This window comes from Rhipicephalus microplus, unplaced genomic scaffold (assembly GCF_043290135.1).
Source record: "Rhipicephalus microplus isolate Deutch F79 unplaced genomic scaffold, USDA_Rmic scaffold_168, whole genome shotgun sequence".
Lineage (NCBI taxonomy): Eukaryota > Metazoa > Arthropoda > Arachnida > Ixodida > Ixodidae > Rhipicephalus > Rhipicephalus microplus.
The window spans coordinates 274,157-299,228 of record NW_027464739.1 but is presented as its reverse complement, the minus strand read 5'-3'; the positions used below and the strand labels follow the sequence as shown (position 1 = coordinate 299,228).

The 25,072-nt window shown below is 54.3% G+C and overlaps 4 non-coding genes and 1 pseudogene across 4 annotated transcripts; all 5 read right to left on the bottom strand.

Moving 5' to 3' along the window:
* Nucleotides 1-553: 553 nt before the first annotated feature.
* LOC142791536 (U2 spliceosomal RNA) lies at nt 554-745 on the bottom strand. Its single transcript, XR_012890282.1, has one exon. It is a non-coding gene; the product is annotated as a U2 spliceosomal RNA (small nuclear RNA).
* Nucleotides 746-3,087: 2,342 nt separating this feature from the next.
* LOC142791535 (U2 spliceosomal RNA) lies at nt 3,088-3,279 on the bottom strand. Its single transcript, XR_012890281.1, has one exon. It is a non-coding gene; the product is annotated as a U2 spliceosomal RNA (small nuclear RNA).
* A 2,341-nt stretch (nt 3,280-5,620) lies between these two features.
* LOC142791472 (U2 spliceosomal RNA) lies at nt 5,621-5,792 on the bottom strand (annotated as a pseudogene).
* Nucleotides 5,793-18,796: 13,004 nt separating this feature from the next.
* LOC142791534 (U2 spliceosomal RNA) lies at nt 18,797-18,988 on the bottom strand. The gene has a single exon (XR_012890280.1). It is a non-coding gene; the product is annotated as a U2 spliceosomal RNA (small nuclear RNA).
* A 2,341-nt stretch (nt 18,989-21,329) lies between these two features.
* LOC142791460 (U2 spliceosomal RNA) lies at nt 21,330-21,518 on the bottom strand. The gene has a single exon (XR_012890241.1). It is a non-coding gene; the product is annotated as a U2 spliceosomal RNA (small nuclear RNA).
* Between the last annotated feature and the right edge of the window lie 3,554 nt (nt 21,519-25,072).

The window sequence follows — 25,072 nt, the reverse complement described above, 5'->3', positions numbered from 1 at the left end:
CCGCGTGAAGATGTGAAATAAAAATGCCTTCGCTTGCCACTGCAACTGTAAACAGAAACACCAACCAAACCCCATTTTCTAGAGGCTTTTTTATTTTTCGTTGCGAAACGGGTGAATTCGAAAAGCGGAAATAGCTTGGCACATACATACACACTTCTACACACATACATACATACACATCGCACATGCATACACATCGTATACACACTTCTAGCTTTCCTCCGAAACAGTAATGATAATTTCCTCAATAGTTTTATTAATATGAGTAGGAATGTTAAAAAAAATAAGAAACTTGAGTATGTACGTGTGAACATAACAAAATAAAAGAGACCCTCCATATATGAAATACACACGGAAACATTTATTTTCCCAGAGCAATCGTAAGTGTAAACACAGCTAGCGCACTCCCTGCACGCGAATACCGCGTCAGCCGGGGCGGCGTGCCGCCACCGTCTCGGACACTCGACGCACCCACGCCGTTTACCCCGGTATCATGGGTAAATCCGAACACTCCTTCTATCATTGAATTTATTGTCGAACTCACCCCGCAGGGGGTGAGTGGGCCGATCCCGGAGGTAGTGCAATACCGGGCCAACCCGTGGCGGAGGTGAAGCAAGCTTCAAGCACTCCGCCGCATCACAAAAATAAGTTTAATATCTTGGATCCAAATAGGATCCGTATCAGATATTAAGCTGATAAGAACAGATACTACACTTTGATCTTAGCCAAAAGGCCGAGAAGCGATGCAATTCATTAGCACGTAATTAAAATCCATTCTTTCACACCTCGTACTTAGTTCTGGCCAAAAGCCGGGCAAACAGTAGCAAAGCAATTCCGACGTCCACCCATGCACAACCAGCATTGTGCACCGACAGCGGCAGCGCTGGCTTCACGGCATTGCTTTTATCCCCAGTCCGCTTGAAGTTTCTAGTTTCGCTTACAAACATGTTAAAACTGAAACCTTCTTTTTCCCAGAGGTCGAAGCCACGCGTGCTTGCTTGCATGCGTACTCTCTATGCGCCCATGACGTCACACCAAATGCTTGCCGGCGAACATTATCAGGCATGTCGCGAGAGATGCTACAGCACTTGTTTTAAAAACTGATGCATAGTGTACATGTCCAACTCGAGCACCAAAGTCTGGAAGGAAAAAAAAAAAAAAAATGATTGTGCAAAATGTGAATACGTCACCCATCCAACATGGCTTCTACGCCGGCTGCCCAAGCAACGCCTCTGCAACGACGCCCACAATCATCGGCAAAAAGGTGAAAAGGTGGTGCCTTTGGCTGCTTCAGCACGCTCAACATATGCCTTGCAAGTTCCGACGTGTCGGAACACCGCACCGAGGTCGACGAAGGTCCTGCCGTGAAAGGCAGACCCGGGAATGCGTGCGAAACGTCTACCGCGTGGGTTGGTTGTGAAGCCGGTGAATGAAGGATCATGTGGCAGAGGGTGACGGAACGTGAGTGTGCGACTTGCCGCTGCGATGTCGTTCAAGCGTTCAACGGGCCGGCAGGTTCTGTCTGTCGTGGTCGAAAACGTCCGAGTTTTGCTGATTCCGAGGGGTAGGAGTGCTATGGTGGCGTGTACGAGGCGCTGGTGCGGCGCTCCGTCGATCGTGCCGGACGGACATGAGGCGGCCGAAGGCGGTCGTCAAGTGGTCGCGGAAATCAGTGGAGAAGTACTCGCCTGCGCTTTTCGTCGAAGACTCGCGACAGACGGTCTTCGGGAGACACGGGTGGTTGCACAAATGCGACCGTGCGTCAACGTGCAGCCATATTCGTGGATTATTTCGCCCCATTACGATAGCTTCGTCACTGCGCTCGCTGGTGTTGCTTGTTTTTGTTGACCTTCACTTGTGGCTCACACCCACTGTGGGGGATTGGCTGGTTTGTTGTTCTGCTTCTTCGACTTCTACATACTCGGCTTAGTGAAGCTGTGAGGAGTGACGAGTGGGTACGGAGGCAAAGCGCGCCCGGGGCGTGATCTCACGCGTCCTGGGGTCCACGTCGCTTCAGGTACGTGCGTGGTGCGTCCGTACGTCTAGTGCGCAATTTCCTTGGAACTTCCAGCAACTGGCAATTCCATTGAGGTGAGCGTGCGAGGATGTTCGTTGTAATTAACGAGAGCCAACGGTGGATGAGCTGGTATGAGATGGTGTTCAGAAATGAAGTGTTTGATCAACAAGGCGATGCCCGCCGTGGTGGTCTGATGGCCGTAAGGTACTCGGCTGCTGACCCGCAGGTGGTGGGATCGAATCCCGGCCGCGGCGGCTGCATTTCCCTGTGCTCAGATTAGGGTGCACGTGAAAGAACCCCAGGTGGTCGAAATTTTCCCATAATCATATGGTGGTTTTGGGACGTCAAACCCCAAAGGTCAGTGGACATAGGAAAAGCACATCGGGGCTTTGCCGCTCCACCGTACAGCAGGTGTGTGCGGAGTGGGTCCTGTGGCGTTCTTTGCGATTTTAATTTGTGATGGGGAATAGTGTAGATGCGTAGACGTGGCGAGAGCACGCGTCTTCAGGTTCAGACGCCGCGTGAAGATGTGAAATAAAAATGCCTTCGCTTGCCACTGCAACTGTAAACAGAAACACCAACCAAACCCCATTTTCTAGAGGCTTTTTTATTTTTCGTTGCGAAACGGGTGAATTCGAAAAGCGGAAATAGCTTGGCACATACATACACACTTCTACACACATACATACATACACATCGCACATGCATACACATCGTATACACACTTCTAGCTTTCCTCCGAAACAGTAATGATAATTTCCTCAATAGTTTTATTAATATGAGTAGGAATGTTAAAAAAAATAAGAAACTTGAGTATGTACGTGTGAACATAACAAAATAAAAGAGACCCTCCATATATGAAATACACACGGAAACATTTATTTTCCCAGAGCAATCGTAAGTGTAAACACAGCTAGCGCACTCCCTGCACGCGAATACCGCGTCAGCCGGGGCGGCGTGCCGCCACCGTCTCGGACACTCGACGCACCCACGCCGTTTACCCCGGTATCATGGGTAAATCCGAACACTCCTTCTATCATTGAATTTATTGTCGAACTCACCCCGCAGGGGGTGAGTGGGCCGATCCCGGAGGTAGTGCAATACCGGGCCAACCCGTGGCGGAGGTGAAGCAAGCTTCAAGCACTCCGCCGCATCACAAAAATAAGTTTAATATCTTGGATCCAAATAGGATCCGTATCAGATATTAAGCTGATAAGAACAGATACTACACTTTGATCTTAGCCAAAAGGCCGAGAAGCGATGCAATTCATTAGCACGTAATTAAAATCCATTCTTTCACACCTCGTACTTAGTTCTGGCCAAAAGCCGGGCAAACAGTAGCAAAGCAATTCCGACGTCCACCCATGCACAACCAGCATTGTGCACCGACAGCGGCAGCGCTGGCTTCACGGCATTGCTTTTATCCCCAGTCCGCTTGAAGTTTCTAGTTTCGCTTACAAACATGTTAAAACTGAAACCTTCTTTTTCCCAGAGGTCGAAGCCACGCGTGCTTGCTTGCATGCGTACTCTCTATGCGCCCATGACGTCACACCAAATGCTTGCCGGCGAACATTATCAGGCATGTCGCGAGAGATGCTACAGCACTTGTTTTAAAAACTGATGCATAGTGTACATGTCCAACTCGAGCACCAAAGTCTGGAAGGAAAAAAAAAAAAAAATGATTGTGCAAAATGTGAATACGTCACCCATCCAACATGGCTTCTACGCCGGCTGCCCAAGCAACGCCTCTGCAACGACGCCCACAATCATCGGCAAAAAGGTGAAAAGGTGGTGCCTTTGGCTGCTTCAGCACGCTCAACATATGCCTTGCAAGTTCCGACGTGTCGGAACACCGCACCGAGGTCGACGAAGGTCCTGCCGTGAAAGGCAGACCCGGGAATGCGTGCGAAACGTCTACCGCGTGGGTTGGTTGTGAAGCCGGTGAATGAAGGATCATGTGGCAGAGGGTGACGGAACGTGAGTGTGCGACTTGCCGCTGCGATGTCGTTCAAGCGTTCAACGGGCCGGCAGGTTCTGTCTGTCGTGGTCGAAAACGTCCGAGTTTTGCTGATTCCGAGGGGTAGGAGTGCTATGGTGGCGTGTACGAGGCGCTGGTGCGGCGCTCCGTCGATCGTGCCGGACGGACATGAGGCGGCCGAAGGCGGTCGTCAAGTGGTCGCGGAAATCAGTGGAGAAGTACTCGCCTGCGCTTTTCGTCGAAGACTCGCGACAGACGGTCTTCGGGAGACACGGGTGGTTGCACAAATGCGACCGTGCGTCAACGTGCAGCCATATTCGTGGATTATTTCGCCCCATTACGATAGCTTCGTCACTGCGCTCGCTGGTGTTGCTTGTTTTTGTTGACCTTCACTTGTGGCTCACACCCACTGTGGGGGATTGGCTGGTTTGTTGTTCTGCTTCTTCGACTTCTACATACTCGGCTTAGTGAAGCTGTGAGGAGTGACGAGTGGGTACGGAGGCAAAGCGCGCCCGGGGCGTGATCTCACGCGTCCTGGGGTCCACGTCGCTTCAGGTACGTGCGTGGTGCGTCCGTACGTCTAGTGCGCAATTTCCTTGGAACTTCCAGCAACTGGCAATTCCATTGAGGTGAGCGTGCGAGGATGTTCGTTGTAATTAACGAGAGCCAACGGTGGATGAGCTGGTATGAGATGGTGTTCAGAAATGAAGTGTTTGATCAACAAGGCGATGCCCGCCGTGGTGGTCTGATGGCCGTAAGGTACTCGGCTGCTGACCCGCAGGTGGTGGGATCGAATCCCGGCCGCGGCGGCTGCATTTCCCTGTGCTCAGATTAGGGTGCACGTGAAAGAACCCCAGGTGGTCGAAATTTTCCCATAATCATATGGTGGTTTTGGGACGTCAAACCCCAAAGGTCAGTGGACATAGGAAAAGCACATCGGGGCTTTGCCGCTCCACCGTACAGCAGGTGTGTGCGGAGTGGGTCCTGTGGCGTTCTTTGCGATTTTAATTTGTGATGGGGAATAGTGTAGATGCGTAGACGTGGCGAGAGCACGCGTCTTCAGGTTCAGACGCCGCGTGAAGATGTGAAATAAAAATGCCTTCGCTTGCCACTGCAACTGTAAACAGAAACACCAACCAAACCCCATTTTCTAGAGGCTTTTTTATTTTTCGTTGCGAAACGGGTGAATTCGAAAAGCGGAAATAGCTTGGCACATACATACACACTTCTACACACATACATACATACACATCGCACATGCATACACATCGTATACACACTTCTAGCTTTCCTCCGAAACAGTAATGATAATTTCCTCAATAGTTTTATTAATATGAGTAGGAATGTTAAAAAAAATAAGAAACTTGAGTATGTACGTGTGAACATAACAAAATAAAAGAGACCCTCCATATATGAAATACACACGGAAGCATTTATTTTCCCAGAGCAATCGTAAGTGTAAACACAGCTAGCGCACTCCCTGCACGCGAATACCGCGTCAGCCGGGGCGGCGTGCCGCCACCGTCTCGGACACTCGACGCACCCACGCCGTTTACCCCGGTATCATGGGTAAATCCGAACACTCCTTCTATCATTGAATTTATTGTCGAACTCACCCCGCAGGGGGTGAGTGGGCCGATCCCGGAGGTAGTGCAATACCGGGCCAACCCGTGGCGGAGGTGAAGCAAGCTTCAAGCACTCCGCCGCATCACAAAAATAAGTTTAATATCTTGGATCCAAATAGGATCCGTATCAGATATTAAGCTGATAAGAACAGATACTACAACAAAGAGAAGTTTATTTAGACTCTCAACACATTCGGCAACAGAACAGAAATATTTACAAATACTCAGCCAGGAATTCGGCTGTAATGACACTCAAAACAGCACTTGACCCAATTTGGCCACAAGAAGAACACAGCTGTATTGTACAGTAAATCATATAATATACAAAAACCTATTTACATAAACAATGGATACAGCGAAATGAAAGCACATGATCTATTACGTATTTACATGCCGAAAAGAAACTTTATACAAAGATAAGCGGCACTCCCGCAAACAAACATAAACACTACGGGGGGGGGGGGCGGTTAACAGGGGGGCCAGAAGAAACCTCGTGCATGGAGCACGCCTTAATATCAGTGTAACTACGACTGAGGGAAGGGCTACATGTCTGTGCTTGTGCTATAAGGGGGGGGGGGGTGGCCCCGCTTGGTTACAGAGTTGGGGGGTAGTTAATAGGGGATTAGGGGGGACACTAATTTACCATTGCGCAAGAAGAAAAATCTGGTGTGCCAGCGCCGGAGGAAGGATTCCTCGCCACTAGCCTCCAACTCCTCCGAGAGGTGCGCCCACACCAATCGCTTGATTCGGCTCACTGTGGGGTACGCGGCTCTAACGGGCTTCCTCCTCGCTTCTGCTAGCGAACGGCGCTGCCATATCACAAAGAGAGTGAGGGCAAAGACCACTCGCGCGAAGGTGCCCTTGTTGCGTCTGTGGTTTGGCGGAGGGCGGATGCCGAAGCACTGCGCAATCATGCGCCATACGGGTCTCGCAGCAGGGCAGTTTAGGAGCGCGTGGTCTTGTGTTTCTGTCTCTCGGCAGTTCGGGCAGCGGGCGTCGGGAACGATGCCGAAATGGTGTAACCTTTGCCTCGTGGGGAGGACGTTCCACGCCCGTTTCCAAAGGAAGTCTTGGACCTCACGGGGGGTGTCTCGACTGAACGTGGCGATTTCTCGCATCGCTCGCCTGGCACGTCGCTTGTCGTCTTCGTCGAGCTGGTGGGCCGTGAGTGTCTCGACCAGTCTGGCTGGCGGGTCGGACTCGATCTCGCATCCAGGGACCTCCTTTGCGAGCATACGCATAGTCGCTGCCGCCACCCTATAAAAGGGGGAGGGCGACTCGGCAAAGGGTCCGGAGTGACCTCCCGCTTCAAGCCAGTCGTTGCCCGCGCTGCTCCAGTAGAGGAGTAAACCCCTGCCCGCATAGTCGCTCTTCTGCGCTAGCGCACGGGCGGTCTTCAAGGCGAGGATCTTGCTCGTGGTCTGGACATGGGGGAGGCCAAGTCCTCCCTCGCTCGGTGCGAGCTGCAGAAGGTGGCGCTTGACTGGCGGGGGGTTGCCATCCCACATAAAAGCTGTTATGAGCTGGTTGAGGTGGTTCGCAATTCTGGTGGGCATGGTGGTCACTCGGCTAACGTGGGAGGCGAGGGCGCAGATGCTGGTCTTCACCGCTACGGCTTTGTCACGCAGGGTAAGGTCGGAGAGCTTGGCGCGTTCAATAAGTAGGTGGGCCCTGTCTATCACTCTACGCCAGGTGGATGCCGCCACACCCTCGCAGGTGAATAGCACTCCCAGGACTTTCACAGCAGAGACAGCCTCGATCGTCCCAATAGCCTCAGCCGGAAAAGGGCCAAAGAGCAAGGCCTTACTCTTGGCTTCGTTTAGCCTTGCTCCCGATGCGGCGGCATAGGTGCTGAATACCTGGCGGAAGCGAACGAGACTGCGTGCATCTCTTAGAAAGAGTGAGAGGTCGTCCGCGAAGGCCAGGATCTTCAACTCCTCCAGGCCCGTTAGTGGCAGGCCCCTGATGCGTTCGTCGCTGGCCACAGATGTTATGAGTGGCTCGATGGAAAGGACGAAGAGGGTCGGGCCTAACGGGCACCCCTGCCTGATACCTCTTGTGTACGGGAAAGAGTCGGTCGTGGCACCGTTCACAGCTACGCAGCACTGCAGGTCCTGGTAAAGGAGCGCGATGACCGCGACGAACTCTTCCGGGAAACCAAACTCGGCCAGCGTTCCAAGCAGGTAGGAGTGCCTCACCCTGTCAAAGGCCTTAGCCTGGTCCAGGGAGAGGAAGGCCCCAGCGACTCGCTTGTAGGAGGCATACTCGAACACATCCCTGGTCAACGTTAGGTTGGTGTACATAGAGCGGCCAGGGACAGCGCAGGACTGGTGCGGAGCGATCAAGTCCGGCAGGAAAACCTTCGTTCTGTTGTTTACTATGGCCGCCACGATCTTATAATCTACATTAAGTAGGGTGATCGGGCGCCAAGATGACGGGTCGTTCGGGGGCGCACCGTCTTTAAGGATCAGGACGATCCGTCCCGCACCGAAGGAGGCCGGCTTTGCACGCTCCCCCAGTACCAGGTTGACGATATGCAGAAGGGGGGCGCCAAGGACGTCAAAAAAGGTCATGTAGAACCCCGCTGTCAGGCCATCGATGCCTGGCGCCGAGTTGGGCGACATTGACCTGATTGCCTGGCGGAGTTCGTCGAGTGAAGCGGGAGCGCATAGGGTCTCGCATTCGTCGACTTCGAGGCGTCGGAGGTTCTTGAATAAGGCCTTGTCGAGGGCGGGGTCGGGCTGCACTTCGCTCGGGTCGGGTTCGCTAAAGGCCACCTTGAAGTGGTCGCGAAATGTGGCCTCGATCTCTACCGGGTCTGAAGTAAGTGTGCCGTCGGGGCGCAACACTTCCGAGATGCGCAGCGACCCGTTCCCACTGACCTCGCGCAAGTCCGCGTCCGACGGATCGCCCGGGACGGCTCGCGCCGCTCGGGTTCCCTTGGCGGTCGCACTGAGCAGCCTGTCGTGTTGGACCATGAGTGAGTCCAAGTAGTCGCGAGTGCAAGTCGTGAGAGCGTCAGCACTTTGGATAATCCTGATTCTGCGTAGGATCTCATTCAGTCTTGCTGTTAAACGCTTCTTCCGTGCGCTACCCTCCTGCTGCAGGAGTTCCCGCCACGTCGCCTTCAGGTCGTCCCAATCGGCCGGGGATGCGCAGGGGGAAGTCAGGAGCGAACTTTCCAGCCGAGACCTAATGCGCGCGACGCACTCATCGTCTTGCAAGATCACGGGGTCGAGGCGCCAGGCTGCGTCACGCCGCCGGGCACCCGGCTTCGCTTTCACGGTTACTACCACTGGGGCGTGGTCCGATGACTTCACCAGGGTGTTCGGCAGAGCGAGGACCTCGCACGAGATGACAAGGGGAAGCAGCATGTCTGGAACATAAATGCGGTCTAGCCGGCTCTCTGTGTGTCTTGACGTGCGGGTTGGTACAAAGTCATCACCGTGGTGGTGGACCCAGGCGTCCGTGAGCATGAGGTGTCGTAGAATCTTGGTGAGCTCCTTGGCGTGGTAGGATGAGCCACCGCGCCCCGGGCCTCTTACATCCCTCGTGGTGTCGACGACGCAGTTAAAGTCGCCGAGGACCACGTGGGGAAGGGGCTCGAGAAGGTAGGCGTGCAGGTCCCGGAAGAACCGATTGGTGTCCGAACGCGTGACGGGTGCGTAGACGTTAGTGAATCGAAACTTCCTCCCGTCGATAAATAAGTCGAGTAGGAGGGTTCGTCCGTCTGCTCCGAACACGCAATGCGCCTTTTCCCGGTAACGGCCCGAGACGAAAATCACGCCGACGCCACACGCCTTGGCATTCGTCAGGGAAAAAAACCCTTCGACCTGACAGTTACGACGGAAAAGGGTCACGTCGAGAGGGGTCCTAAAGTTGGCTTCCTGCACGAACAGAAGGTCGATGCCCTGGTTCTTGGCGAACGACACCACAGCGCTTTGCTTGACTCGGTTGCGAAACCCGCGAACGTTCCAAGTTGCAAATCGCAGTGGCGTCATCGGCTAGCGTGACGTAACGACAGACGGAGTGCGGAGGGGGAAAGGAGGAAGCAGCGCGCGCCGGCGCTACGGAGAGGGGGAAACATACGGCGCCGAAGGAAAGGAGGAGGCTGCGAGAGAGCGGGTGAGGAGAGGGAAGCTACGCAGCCGGCGAGGGCAGAGATCGGGCGCATACTCAATGTTGGGGGCCAGCAGGTTTGGGGGGGGGGGTCCCCTTTGCCGGCGCTGTTTGTGTCGAGCTTCTTCGCTTTTGCGTGCGGGGGAGCATCGCTGTCGCTGCTCCGCCCTTCAGGCCCGGGTCGGCGCTGCCTTGGCTCCTTGCTAGGAGTCCTGTGGCGGGCGGTCTCAACGTCGTCTTTCCGCCTTCGGGAGCGCGAGCGGGTTCGCTGCTCGCGGCCGGGTGCCGATTGGTCCGCCGTCGTATTTGGGCGTAGCGCTGAGGGAACGGAGGGAGGGAGAAGGGTGGTCCTGTCGCCGTCACGATCGCCGGGAAGCATGTAAAACCCGCGGCTTACTATGGGTACCTCGTCCCGGGCGGGGTCTTGGGCTTGGGGTTTCAGGTCCTCGGAGGTCACTGGGGCCAGCGCGTTCGCGGGTGCTTTCGGGTCGGGGGAACTTGCCGCATCCAGCACAGGGGCATCGGGCGACGCTTCCGGTGCAACAGGCAAACTTTGGCAAACAACCTCGCCCAGCGGGTGTGCGGGTGACGCGAGGGGTGACGATGGAGTCGACACGGTTTCAAAATCGCTCGATTCCGTGTCGGAGGATGAGGCGGGCGCGGTAGAAGCCTTCATCCGCGTCTCCTCCACCGTTGCGGTCAAGGTGGTAGTTCCGCCGCTGTCTGTGACCTGGTCAGAGCTCGTATCGCGCTCCTCAGAAAGGGGGCCCTTCGTAGTCGTGCGGGATGACGACTTGGGCGAGAGCACCTGCAGGCGCGAGGAGGAGCCAACTGCCCTTGGTGAAGCGGGGCTGCGTAACTGGGAAGGGGCTGTAGCGCGGTCAGGCAAGGAAGGGAAACCGCGGGCTGCCGACGCGTAGGAGCGCCTGCGGAAGCACTCCGCGGTACCGTGCTGACCACCGCAGCGCTTACATTCTGCACTACAACCCTCCGTCTCGTGGCCGAAAGAGCTACATCGTTTACAATAGGCGGTGGTACACGCGGTTGCCATATGCCCAGACTCGCCACAGCGCGCGCACACGCGCCGCATCCCCCGGTATTCGCACATTACTCTGTGCCCAGCGATTGTCAAAAAGTTAGGAACGGGGCGGCTCATTTCTATCTTAACTAACCTGACCCCGTTCAACTTAGTCTGGCGAGAGGGTAAGGTGGCAAAGGAGATGCTCTTAACCTTGCCAAACTGGGCTAAAGCGTTACTGAGGACCTCGTCGGGCAGGAAAGCCGGATAACGGTAGACGTTCACGTACGTCACCGGCGGCCCGACTGCCTCTACCGGCACCTTCACGCTGTTAACTTCAAACCCCTCTGCCACCATTAGCCTCGTCGCCTGACTGGCGTTCCGCGTGCACACTAGGAATTTTGCTCCCCCCATGTGCTGGAGCACAAACACACTGTCGTCACCGGCGGTTCTTTCGACCGCGTCAATCAAATCGTCAACAGAGACGTCGCCCTCGGGCGCCGAGAACATAAAACAATTCTCCCTTACCGGGAGCTCAAATGGCATGGCCATGCTGGTAGGCGGATCCCGCAAGCTGCCGGGGGGGGCGAGGCTCTGGGACGACTCGTGACGTGCAGACGAGCTGCACACTGGTATGCGGCGGCTCAGCCGAGGCGGGGGCCGCTTAAGGTCTGGTGGTGGCAGGGGTCGCAGCTAGGAGCTCCGGGGCAGCAGGGGCGGACCGGGGGCCTGGCTTGACCTGGCATGTAGAGGGTCTCCGGGCGGGAAGGCCCGAAACCCAAGGGTGGCAGCCGCGTGCACGAGGCGGCGGCGGCGAAGGGCTTGCACTGGCTTTGGAACTCGACTCCGAGAGGGCCCGGGGGCCGACGCCGACGTGACGTGACCCCGGGACTCGCGCGAGAACTCGTAGAGACAGCTAACTCGACACTTTGATCTTAGCCAAAAGGCCGAGAAGCGATGCAATTCATTAGCACGTAATTAAAATCCATTCTTTCACACCTCGTACTTAGTTCTGGCCAAAAGCCGGGCAAACAGTAGCAAAGCAATTCCGACGTCCACCCATGCACAACCAGCATTGTGCACCGACAGCGGCAGCGCTGGCTTCACGGCATTGCTTTTATCCCCAGTCCGCTTGAAGTTTCTAGTTTCGCTTACAAACATGTTAAAACTGAAACCTTCTTTTTCCCAGAGGTCGAAGCCACGCGTGCTTGCTTGCATGCGTACTCTCTATGCGCCCATGACGTCACACCAAATGCTTGCCGGCGAACATTATCAGGCATGTCGCGAGAGATGCTACAGCACTTGTTTTAAAAACTGATGCATAGTGTACATGTCCAACTCGAGCACCAAAGTCTGGAAGGAAAAAAAAAAAAAAATGATTGTGCAAAATGTGAATACGTCACCCATCCAACATGGCTTCTACGCCGGCTGCCCAAGCAACGCCTCTGCAACGACGCCCACAATCATCGGCAAAAAGGTGAAAAGGTGGTGCCTTTGGCTGCTTCAGCACGCTCAACATATGCCTTGCAAGTTCCGACGTGTCGGAACACCGCACCGAGGTCGACGAAGGTCCTGCCGTGAAAGGCAGACCCGGGAATGCGTGCGAAACGTCTACCGCGTGGGTTGGTTGTGAAGCCGGTGAATGAAGGATCATGTGGCAGAGGGTGACGGAACGTGAGTGTGCGACTTGCCGCTGCGATGTCGTTCAAGCGTTCAACGGGCCGGCAGGTTCTGTCTGTCGTGGTCGAAAACGTCCGAGTTTTGCTGATTCCGAGGGGTAGGAGTGCTATGGTGGCGTGTACGAGGCGCTGGTGCGGCGCTCCGTCGATCGTGCCGGACGGACATGAGGCGGCCGAAGGCGGTCGTCAAGTGGTCGCGGAAATCAGTGGAGAAGTACTCGCCTGCGCTTTTCGTCGAAGACTCGCGACAGACGGTCTTCGGGAGACACGGGTGGTTGCACAAATGCGACCGTGCGTCAACGTGCAGCCATATTCGTGGATTATTTCGCCCCATTACGATAGCTTCGTCACTGCGCTCGCTGGTGTTGCTTGTTTTTGTTGACCTTCACTTGTGGCTCACACCCACTGTGGGGGATTGGCTGGTTTGTTGTTCTGCTTCTTCGACTTCTACATACTCGGCTTAGTGAAGCTGTGAGGAGTGACGAGTGGGTACGGAGGCAAAGCGCGCCCGGGGCGTGATCTCACGCGTCCTGGGGTCCACGTCGCTTCAGGTACGTGCGTGGTGCGTCCGTACGTCTAGTGCGCAATTTCCTTGGAACTTCCAGCAACTGGCAATTCCATTGAGGTGAGCGTGCGAGGATGTTCGTTGTAATTAACGAGAGCCAACGGTGGATGAGCTGGTATGAGATGGTGTTCAGAAATGAAGTGTTTGATCAACAAGGCGATGCCCGCCGTGGTGGTCTGATGGCCGTAAGGTACTCGGCTGCTGACCCGCAGGTGGTGGGATCGAATCCCGGCCGCGGCGGCTGCATTTCCCTGTGCTCAGATTAGGGTGCACGTGAAAGAACCCCAGGTGGTCGAAATTTTCCCATAATCATATGGTGGTTTTGGGACGTCAAACCCCAAAGGTCAGTGGACATAGGAAAAGCACATCGGGGCTTTGCCGCTCCACCGTACAGCAGGTGTGTGCGGAGTGGGTCCTGTGGCGTTCTTTGCGATTTTAATTTGTGATGGGGAATAGTGTAGATGCGTAGACGTGGCGAGAGCACGCGTCTTCAGGTTCAGACGCCGCGTGAAGATGTGAAATAAAAATGCCTTCGCTTGCCACTGCAACTGTAAACAGAAACACCAACCAAACCCCATTTTCTAGAGGCTTTTTTATTTTTCGTTGCGAAACGGGTGAATTCGAAAAGCGGAAATAGCTTGGCACATACATACACACTTCTACACACATACATACATACTGTTGCGAAAGGCGACGCCAACACGGTCCCGATGGCGCCACTGCTTTCGACTCCGCCGGGAAGGTCACCAGCCGTTTGGTAGCGTATGTTTATCAGCTCGCGACTGCTTCTGCGCAGAGCTGATAAGACGAGCGGACGAGACGACGGTGAGTTAAACAAGGTTTATGTACAGCATATTTACAGAGGCGTTACAACTTCGGCACTGGGGCCGACAAAGACTCGAAGAGCCGAGCTCCTCTCTCTAACACATAGGTCAGCCTTTCGCCTAAAACCGCTGACTCAAACACATATCGGCCCTCCGACACGGGGACTCCTCTCCTAGGACCTCCGATCGCGACGCGCCGCAGGGCTTCTTTTATTTACACCGGGCCCAACTAAAATGTCCAATCAGAAGCGCCGCTGGTCTTCCGAGCAGGCTCCTCCAATGGGGTTCGCCGCGCGATGCGTCAGGCCACCAGACATGAGGACGCCGGCTCGCTGTCACGTGCGCAACTGACTCAATGCACGTGGGCCAGAGATGCGCCGCGCGTGTTCACGCCGTGGAGTTGTTCGCGCCCGGCGGAGTGCGGGCTGGCCTTGACCCAGATTGCCTGTTTCAGAGGCACGGACGTTTGACGAGGACTCGCTGGCATAACAGCACCCCCGCCGCCAGACAATGCACCGGAAAGACGAGCTGCTTCCACGGGGCTCGGATGTCAGGTGCGCTCGTTCGCCAGGTCCCTCCAGGTTCGCCTCCAGGGCCATGGGGAGAATACAGCTCCAGACTGTTCCGGGAACACATCCCATCATTGACGACGGATCCCAGCCCCACTGGCTTGTCGCCACAACTTGCTGACCAGCTTCACTCGTCTCTTCTGACCATCTTCGGTTTCAGCACTTGTCGATGGTTCTGCAACTTGCTAAGAACGGTTCGACAACAGACAACACACGACACAAGCAAGTGCCCTCGGTCACCCAACAGAACACCAGACAAAGTATAGAACAACAAATACCTATCTACGTGTCTATCGGAATTTCGTTCCCTCTACATCAAGAGGCACATGTGGGACAAAAGACTCCTAAAGTAAGAACTTGAATTTTTCACAATTACAACCCCGCAACGAATTAGAATACCACATAAAGTTGGCCCCTTGAGATCACTCTGAACGAGAGCGCTCAGCCCAGGTCGTGATGAGGTCAAAATTTTGCCCCGAATCGCCAGCCAGAAACCGAAGGGTTGAGAAGTTACTAGCTGGAACGCACTGCTCAATGCACCTGCATTAGCGTTTACCTTTTCTTTTTTTTTTCTTTAGCGAACGTCAAAGTTGCGCTGTGGAGCAACATGCCCCACTTCAGTAACTGGCCACTTTTAGGCGACGATACCTATGCGGCACCAAGAGCGGCTCACACTTTCGACGTTGCACAGGGGAACAACGATACGGCTTGCTACTGATTGACTCCTCACCGCTTAGCTCGATATCGTGTTCGATCACCGTCGTGTCTCCGGGACGGTCCGACAACACATACCCAAACTCGGAAACAATCTTTCTCAGGTCCTCTTTCTCAGGTCCTCCTTCACTTACGCTAGGCTCTAGGTTTATCTGCTCCCGGATTACTTTCGATCCCCCTTCAATTACCTCACTAGAACTCAAAATTTCTGCTTCCTCTTCCTCTGAAGCACTTAAGAGTAAATTTACGACTGCTTTCAAGTTACTGTGATAAATTTTGTTCGGCCGCCTTCCTAATTTCTCTTCACAATTGGTATCAGAAAGCTTCGATACTACTTTTGCGGGCCCTTCCCAATCAACCTCAAGCTTGTTCCTCTTGGACGGCTGCAGCAGCGTTACCTGATTATCAACTTCAAAAGCACGCTTCTTCCCCGATTTCTCGTAGTGCTCCTTCGACAGCACTTTTGCCGCGTTTTTCTGGCTTTCCACGAGCGCTTCAATCGAGAGATCCTCACTCTGCCCTCGAATGAGCGTCTCTCGATCAACTCTCGGCAGCTCGCTCCAACTTTCCGCTACAGGCGAGAGCGTTGCAACCCTCTCGCTCTGACTCAATGGCGCCACGTCGTCTCCCCCAGCGCATACCGCGCCGGCCGCTCCCGCGACGGGCCGCTCGCGTGACTGCTCACATGACTCATGCGGAAAATTTCCTTTCTGGGGTTCCGTCGACCCGCCGACAAGGTCACTTGAGAGTTCACCGCATGGAACCAAGTCAAGCTTCCGCGAAAGCTTTCGCGCTTGCGATCGCGTGGGAGCCATGCACGCTAAGTTGGGGAAGAACGATTTGCCCTGCTCTTTGAGAAGCTGCTCCGAGTTGTTGGAGAAAAGATAAGAAAAACGACCATTCAGCGCGGCAGACACAGCCGCTTCGGTGCAAAGCTTACCGAACGGGCCTTCAATGACAACGGTGGCGATTGGTAAGCGAACACTCTGCTCCTCGGCGACTTGCCTGATCCACGCGCATTCTCCAGTGAAGTCATCCGGAGACACCAATGAAGGATGGACAACGTCCATGGTTGCCGCTGAGTCTCTAAGTGCTCGGCACGTTTTCTCATTGACCCTAATTTCTTGAAGATACGGCTCCAACAACCGAATGTTTTTTTCTGATTCTCGGATCGTTGCGAAGGCAAACTTTTCCTGACAGTTTCTCGCGATGTGCCCTTCCTTTTTGCAGTTGTAGCAGATTAGCGGCCTCCGTTTGTTTTCCGATTCAAATGCCTGTGTGGTAGAAACCTCAGTCGATTTCTCCGCTTCTGTTTGCCCTTCCCCTACACTGTCCTTCGTAGGAGACGGGTCCTTTTTGAAATTACGGTGCGGAACGGGTCTTCGTTGATCAGGTTTCTTTGAAAAGCCCTCTTTTCTCTCATCCTTTTCAACGCGCACTGCCCTGCTGTGCAACTTTCGGCGAGTATAATACTCCTCAGCTAACTCTGCTGCCTTGTTTAGCTTTACTTCACCAAGTCTGTCCTGCAGCCAAAGCCTGACATTATCCTCGATGCAGCGGTAGAATTGCTCCAATGCAACGCATTCCACCACTTTATCGCGGTCGTCATAAACACCTTCGCCCTTGAGCCATTCGATTAAATCGGCCTTAAGACGAAACGCGAAGTCAACATGTGACTCATTCCCCTTTTCAGCATACCGGAACCTTTGCCTGAAAGCCTCGGGTGACAACTTGTAACGTCTCAAGAGCACTTCCTTAACCTCGTCATAGCTCTCAAACGCTTCCCTAGACAAGCAAGTTAATGCGTCGGACACTTCGCCGGGAAGAAGAGCTAACAGGTTCTGCGCCCAAAGAGACCGCTCCAAAGCGTTTCGCTCACAGACGTGTTCAAACTTGACGAGGTACTTCGCCATGTCCTCGCCTACTACGAACGGTGGCAGTTGGTCCCGAATTCTAAAACCGCTGACCTGAATCGTCGGAGAAGCTACGCTAGGCGCCTGCGAACACTGTAGGATTGCCAATTCTAGTCGTTTCAACTCTAGGCGCTCTTGTCTCTCGGCCTCCTCGCGACGTTCGTGCCTTTCAGCTTCTTCGCGAGCTTCTACTTCTCGCCTTTCAGCCTCCTCACGGCGTGCTTTAATATCCACCCAGGCCTCATCGACTTCCTCAGCCGACACTCCCTCATCCTTCATGATCTCAAGGATCGCTTGCTTTCGTTTCGCACGGCCCAAAGTAATGCCGAGTTCCTCACAAATTTCGATGAGTTCCTTCACTTTAAGGTTCTCCATCGTTCACACTAGCCTCTTGCTGTTTGACCCTGTTAAAATCTACTTGCCGTACCCACTATAAGCCTACTAGCAAGACGCGCAAGCAATTTTTCACACTTCTGTGTTTACCCCCTCCGCATTAACTTTGGTTTCAAAGCGCTTCGACTTGGCTTGAAACGATCAAAGCTCACTTCAATGCTTCACACAGCCCTTCTCTAAACTACTACAACCTGAGCTAGAGTAGTCTGGTGAACTGAGGGGAAAACATCGGGCACTCACCGCATCGATGTCGCTGACGCCGGCCGATCCCGCAGCTGCCAACCACTGTTGAGAAACGACGGACCGATCCCGCCGAAGCCACCACTGTTGCGAAGGCGGACCGATCCCACCGAAGCCACCACTGTTGCGAAAGACGGCAACGCCGACGCGGTCCCGGAGGCGCCACTGCTTTCGACTCCGCCGGGAAGGTCACCAGCCGTTTGGTAGCGTATGTTTATCAGCTCGCGACTGCTTCTGCGCAGAGCTGATAAGACGAGCGGACGAGACGACGGTGAGTTAAACAAGGTTTATGTACAGCATATTTACAGAGGCGTTACAACTTCGGCACTGGGGCCGACAAAGACTCGAAGAGCCGAGCTCCTCTCTCTAACACATAGGTCAGCCTTTCGCCTAAAACCGCTGACTCAAACACATATCGGCCCTCCGACACGGGGACTCCTCTCCTAGGACCTCCGATCGCGACGCGCCGCAGGGCTTCTTTTATTTACACCGGGCCCAACTAAAATGTCCAATCAGAAGCGCCGCTGGTCTTCCGAGCAGGCTCCTCCAATGGGGTTCGCCGCGCGATGCGTCAGGCCACCAGACATGAGGACGCCGGCTCGCTGTCACGTGCGCAACTGACTCAATGCACGTGGGCCAGAGATGCGCCGCGCGTGTTCACGCCGTGGAGTTGTTCGCGCCCGGCGGAGTGCGGGCTGGCCTTGACCCAGATTGCCTGTTTCAGAGGCACGGACGTTTGACGAGGACTCGCTGGCATAACAATACACATCGCACATGCATACACATCGTATACACACTTCTAGCTTTCCTCCGAAACAGTAATGATAATTTCCTCAATAGTTTTATTAATATGAGTAGGAATGTTAAAAAAAATAAGAAACTTGAGTATGTACGTGTGAACATAACAAAATAAAAGAGACCCTCCATATATGAAATACACACGGAAACATTTATTTTCCCAGAGCAATCGTAAGTGTAAACACAGCTAGCGCACTCCCTGCACGCGAATACCGCGTCAGCCGGGGCGGCGTGCCGCCACCGTCTCGGACACTCGACGCACCCACGCCGTTTACCCCGGTATCATGGGTAAATCCGAACACTCCTTCTATCATTGAATTTATTGTCGAACTCACCCCGCATGGGGTGAGTGGGCCGATCCCGGAGGTAGTGCAATACCGGGCCAACCCGTGGCGGAGGTGAAGCAAGCTTCAAGCACTCCGCCGCATCACAAAAATAAGTTTAATATCTTGGATCCAAATAGGATCCGTATCAGATATTAAGCTGATAAGAACAGATACTACACTTTGATCTTAGCCAAAAGGCCGAGAAGCGATGCAATTCATTAGCACGTAATTAAAATCCATTCTTTCACACCTCGTACTTAGTTCTGGCCAAAAGCCGGGCAAACAGTAGCAAAGCAATTCCGACGTCCACCCATGCACAACCAGCATTGTGCACCGACAGCGGCAGCGCTGGCTTCACGGCATTGCTTTTATCCCCAGTCCGCTTGAAGTTTCTAGTTTCGCTTACAAACATGTTAAAACTGAAACCTTCTTTTTCCCAGAGGTCGAAGCCACGCGTGCTTGCTTGCATGCGTACTCTCTATGCGCCCATGACGTCACACCAAATGCTTGCCGGCGAACATTATCAGGCATGTCGCGAGAGATGCTACAGCACTTGTTTTAAAAACTGATGCATAGTGTACATGTCCAACTCGAGCACCAAAGTCTGGAAGGAAAAAAAAAAAAAAATGATTGTGCAAAATGTGAATACGTCACCCATCCAACATGGCTTCTACGCCGGCTGCCCAAGCAACGCCTCTGCAACGACGCCCACAATCATCGGCAAAAAGGTGAAAAGGTGGTGCCTTTGGCTGCTTCAGCACGCTCAACATATGCCTTGCAAGTTCCGACGTGTCGGAACACCGCACCGAGGTCGACGAAGGTCCTGCCGTGAAAGGCAGACCCGGGAATGCGTGCGAAACGTCTACCGCGTGGGTTGGTTGTGAAGCCGGTGAATGAAGGATCATGTGGCAGAGGGTGACGGAACGTGAGTGTGCGACTTGCCGCTGCGATGTCGTTCAAGCGTTCAACGGGCCGGCAGGTTCTGTCTGTCGTGGTCGAAAACGTCCGAGTTTTGCTGATTCCGAGGGGTAGGAGTGCTATGGTGGCGTGTACGAGGCGCTGGTGCGGCGCTCCGTCGATCGTGCCGGACGGACATGAGGCGGCCGAAGGCGGTCGTCAAGTGGTCGCGGAAATCAGTGGAGAAGTACTCGCCTGCGCTTTTCGTCGAAGACTCGCGACAGACGGTCTTCGGGAGACACGGGTGGTTGCACAAATGCGACCGTGCGTCAACGTGCAGCCATATTCGTGGATTATTTCGCCCCATTACGATAGCTTCGTCACTGCGCTCGCTGGTGTTGCTTGTTTTTGTTGACCTTCACTTGTGGCTCACACCCACTGTGGGGGATTGGCTGGTTTGTTGTTCTGCTTCTTCGACTTCTACATACTCGGCTTAGTGAAGCTGTGAGGAGTGACGAGTGGGTACGGAGGCAAAGCGCGCCCGGGGCGTGATCTCACGCGTCCTGGGGTCCACGTCGCTTCAGGTACGTGCGTGGTGCGTCCGTACGTCTAGTGCGCAATTTCCTTGGAACTTCCAGCAACTGGCAATTCCATTGAGGTGAGCGTGCGAGGATGTTCGTTGTAATTAACGAGAGCCAACGGTGGATGAGCTGGTATGAGATGGTGTTCAGAAATGAAGTGTTTGATCAACAAGGCGATGCCCGCCGTGGTGGTCTGATGGCCGTAAGGTACTCGGCTGCTGACCCGCAGGTGGTGGGATCGAATCCCGGCCGCGGCGGCTGCATTTCCCTGTGCTCAGATTAGGGTGCACGTGAAAGAACCCCAGGTGGTCGAAATTTTCCCATAATCATATGGTGGTTTTGGGACGTCAAACCCCAAAGGTCAGTGGACATAGGAAAAGCACATCGGGGCTTTGCCGCTCCACCGTACAGCAGGTGTGTGCGGAGTGGGTCCTGTGGCGTTCTTTGCGATTTTAATTTGTGATGGGGAATAGTGTAGATGCGTAGACGTGGCGAGAGCACGCGTCTTCAGGTTCAGACGCCGCGTGAAGATGTGAAATAAAAATGCCTTCGCTTGCCACTGCAACTGTAAACAGAAACACCAACCAAACCCCATTTTCTAGAGGCTTTTTTATTTTTCGTTGCGAAACGGGTGAATTCGAAAAGCGGAAATAGCTTGGCACATACATACACACTTCTACACACATACATACATACACATCGCACATGCATACACATCGTATACACACTTCTAGCTTTCCTCCGAAACAGTAATGATAATTTCCTCAATAGTTTTATTAATATGAGTAGGAATGTTAAAAAAAATAAGAAACTTGAGTATGTACGTGTGAACATAACAAAATAAAAGAGACCCTCCATATATGAAATACACACGGAAACATTTATTTTCCCAGAGCAATCGTAAGTGTAAACACAGCTAGCGCACTCCCTGCACGCGAATACCGCGTCAGCCGGGGCGGCGTGCCGCCACCGTCTCGGACACTCGACGCACCCACGCCGTTTACCCCGGTATCATGGGTAAATCCGAACACTCCTTCTATCATTGAATTTATTGTCGAACTCACCCCGCAGGGGGTGAGTGGGCCGATCCCGGAGGTAGTGCAATACCGGGCCAACCCGTGGCGGAGGTGAAGCAAGCTTCAAGCACTCCGCCGCATCACAAAAATAAGTTTAATATCTTGGATCCAAATAGGATCCGTATCAGATATTAAGCTGATAAGAACAGATACTACACAAAGAGAAGTTTATTGAACTTCAGACAAAAACAGGTACATTGATATGCATATACAGTTTCGAAAACACGTTATATGTACACAGGTGCACATTTACATGAAGAGATTACAAATGTGATGCGTAGCCTATGTACATCGTTACACTCATGAATGTCAGTTATTTGGGGAAAAAAAACACCTTTGAACCGGTGTGTTTAACATAAGTGATATACAGAGTGATATACAGAGTGGTGGGGGGGGGGGGGGTAGGGGAAGGCGCGATATCTATATACATATGTACATGCGTGATGACATTAACAAGCATCAAAATATATGAAAGTACAAAAATAGAATTCTCAGCGTATATACTCATACACTTAACGAATATTTGTGACAGAAACAGGTGGGGGGTTTATTTACATATATACAATGAACAGCGACGCCTTGATGCCTACGAGGGGCGCCAGCGGCACTACACAATATCAAGACAGGTTCGTCACCAGGGTAAAAAACTTCATGATCACGGGTGTGTCTGGGGAGAGGGGCGAGGGGGGGTCACCATGGTCGGTAGCCACATATGTGTCGCTCTTGAGTTGAGCGACGCCCAAAACCGTGTGGGGTTAGTGGTTCACAATCGGAGCGACCAGTTTGCCTTCTCTCAAAAAGTAGAATTTCGTGTGCCAGCGGCGGAGAAACATCTCCTCTCCGCTGGCCTCGAGTTCCTGGGAGAGGAGCTCCCACACCAGCCTTCTTATACGTGCGACGGCAGGTGGCGCCGCCCGAACTGGCTGTCGCCGCGCTTCCGCGAGCGAGCGACGTTGCCACACTACAAAAAGAGTGCAGGCGGTCACAAGCCGTGCAAACGCCCCTTTGTTGCGTTTATGTCCTGGTGGGGGGCGGATCCCAAAGCAATGCGCCACCATACGCCAGACAGGCCGCGCGGACAAACATTCAAGCAAGGCGTGCTTTTGTGTTTCCGACTCCCGGCAGTTTGGGCAGCGGTCGTCGGGCACAATGCCTAGCCTCTTTAAGCGGTGTCTAGTGGGGAGGACCTCCCACGCCTTCTTCCAAAGAAAATCCTGAATTTCGCAGGGTAGCAGGGAATGCAACAGGGAAAGGTCGCGCCTAGCTTGCTCCGCTCGTCGCCGGTCCTCGTCGCTCAGCTGGGCTGCCGTAAGTGCCTCCACTATGCGGGCCGGGTGCTCCGCGTCGGGGTCACAATTCGGCACTTCCTTGCGCAGCATGCGTGCCGTCGCTGCTGCTACCTTGTAAAAGGGCGAGGGCGATTCGGCGTGCGGGCCGGAGTGTTGACCGGCATCCAGCCAACTGTTTGACGGGCCGCTCCAATATAGCAGCAGGCCTCTCCCGACGTAGTCGCCTGCTTGCGCCACCTTGCGAAGCGTCTTCAAGGCGAGCACTTTGCTCGAGGTGAGCGCGTGCGGAAGGCCTAGTCCTCCCTGCTTAACCTCCAGCTGGAGGAGGGCTCGTTTGACAGGGGGTGGTGTCCTGCCCCACAGCAGTTCATTGGCTAACATGGCGAGTCGAGTGGCAACCCGCGCCGGCATGACCGTCACCCTGCTCACGTAGGAGGCCAAGGCCAGGACGCTTGTCTTCATTGCAACAGCCTTCTCACGCAGGCTCAAGTTGAGCGGTTTTGCACGCTCTGTGAGCTGCGCAGCCCTGTCTATGACGCGCGCCCATGTTGAAGTGTCGACGCCTTCCCGGGTAAAATAGACGCCGAGGACCTTGACCGTGCTGACCGGTTCTATGTCGCCCAGCGCTTCAGGAGGAAACGGGCCGAAGAGCAGTGCTCGGCTCTTCCTCTCATTTAGCTCGGCTCCTGACGCCTCACCGTACAGCTTGAATACACAGCGGAAGCGGTCGAGGCTTCGCGCGTCCTTGATGAAGAGAGATATGTCGTCGGCAAACGCCAGGACTCTTAACTCTTCGGTACCGGTCATTGGCAGGCCTCGGATGCACTCGTCGCTGGCCAAGGTTGTCAGCAGGGGCTCGATCGAGAGTGCGAACAGCGTTGGGCCCAAGGGGCACCCTTGCCTAATGCCTCTCGTGTACCGAAAAAAGGCCGTCGTCCTGCCGTTCACCGCGACGCAGCTGCGCAGGTCAGAGTACAGGAGCTTGATGACAGTCACCAACTCCTGCGGGAGCCCGAACCGGCGAAGCACTTCAAAGAGGTACGTGTGCCTAACCCTGTCAAAGGCCTTGGCTTGGTCGAGGGACAGGAAGGCACCCGTGACTCTCTTTAGGGCCGCGTATTCGAAAACGTCTCTAGTGGCCGTAAGATTGGCGAACATAGATCGGCCAGGCACGGCACAGGCCTGGTGGGGGCCTATCAGATCTGGCAGGAAGGTCCTCAGTCTGGTGTTAAGTATGGACGCCACGATCTTGTAGTCTACATTAAGTAGGGAGATCGGGCGCCATGATGACAGTTCACATGGAGGTGCACCGTCCTTGAGGATAAGGGCGATGCGCCCCGCGCTGAAAGAGTCGGGTTTTATGTGCTGCTGAAAGACGAAGTTAACCATGGCCAGGAGCGGGGCACACAGAACATCGAAAAAGGTCATGTAGAAACTTGCCGTGAGGCCGTCAGTACCAGGAGCCGAGTTCGGCGGCATGGCTCGGATGGCTGTGCGGAGTTCCTCCTCCGTTGCTGCGCCACACAAGACTGTGCACTCGTCTTCGGCGAGTCGGGGCAGGTGCGCACACAGACTGTCCATGAGAGTTGCCTCTGGAAAAGGGCCGCATGATTCCGGCTCGTGGAAGACGGTCTCAAAGTAGTTTCGAAACACCGGTTCGATCTCGGCGGGGTCTGAAGTGAGGCTGCCATCAGGACGTTGCACCTCTACTATTCGCAGGGAGCCGTTTCCACGTGCTTCAGTTAAAGCTGGTCCCGCTGGTTCCCCCACAGGGGTCCTTTGTTCGCGTGGGTTGCGCGCGTATTCCCGGAAGAGGCGATCGTGCTGAACTTGAAGCGAGTGGAGGTAGTCGCGCGTGCATGCCGTGAGGTTGTCCGCGCTCTGTACTATCCGCATGCGGCGGAGTATCTCGTTCATTTGTCTTGTGATGCGCTTCTTCCTCAGGCTGCCTTCTTCTTGCAGGAATGCTCTCCATCTCGCTTTCAAGTCGTCCCATACAGCCGGGCTAGTGCAGGGGGTAGCCTCAATCGTCTCCTCCAAATACGCGGATATTCTCGGAGCACTCGTGCGGTCTTGGATGAGTGCCGGATCGAGGCGCCAGGCTTCATTTCTCTGGTGATGGCCAGGTGTCCCCCTCACCGTTGTTACCAACGGGAGATGATCCGTTCTGTCCGAGAGCCCTTCGGGGAGGGCGAGGACTTCGCACGCCATGATGGATTGGACAAGGCGTTCGGGGACGTAGGCTCGGTCGAGTCTGCTGGCCGTGGTCCGCGAGGTCCGAGTGGGGACGAACTCGTTGCCGTGTGCGTGTACCCATGCGTCCGTGAGCCGCAGGTGCCGGAGGATCTTCACCAGCTCTTTGGCATGGTAGGTCGAGCCCCCTTGGCCTGGGCCCCGGATGTCTCTTGTGGAGTCCACGACACAGTTAAAGTCTCCGAGAACGACATAAGG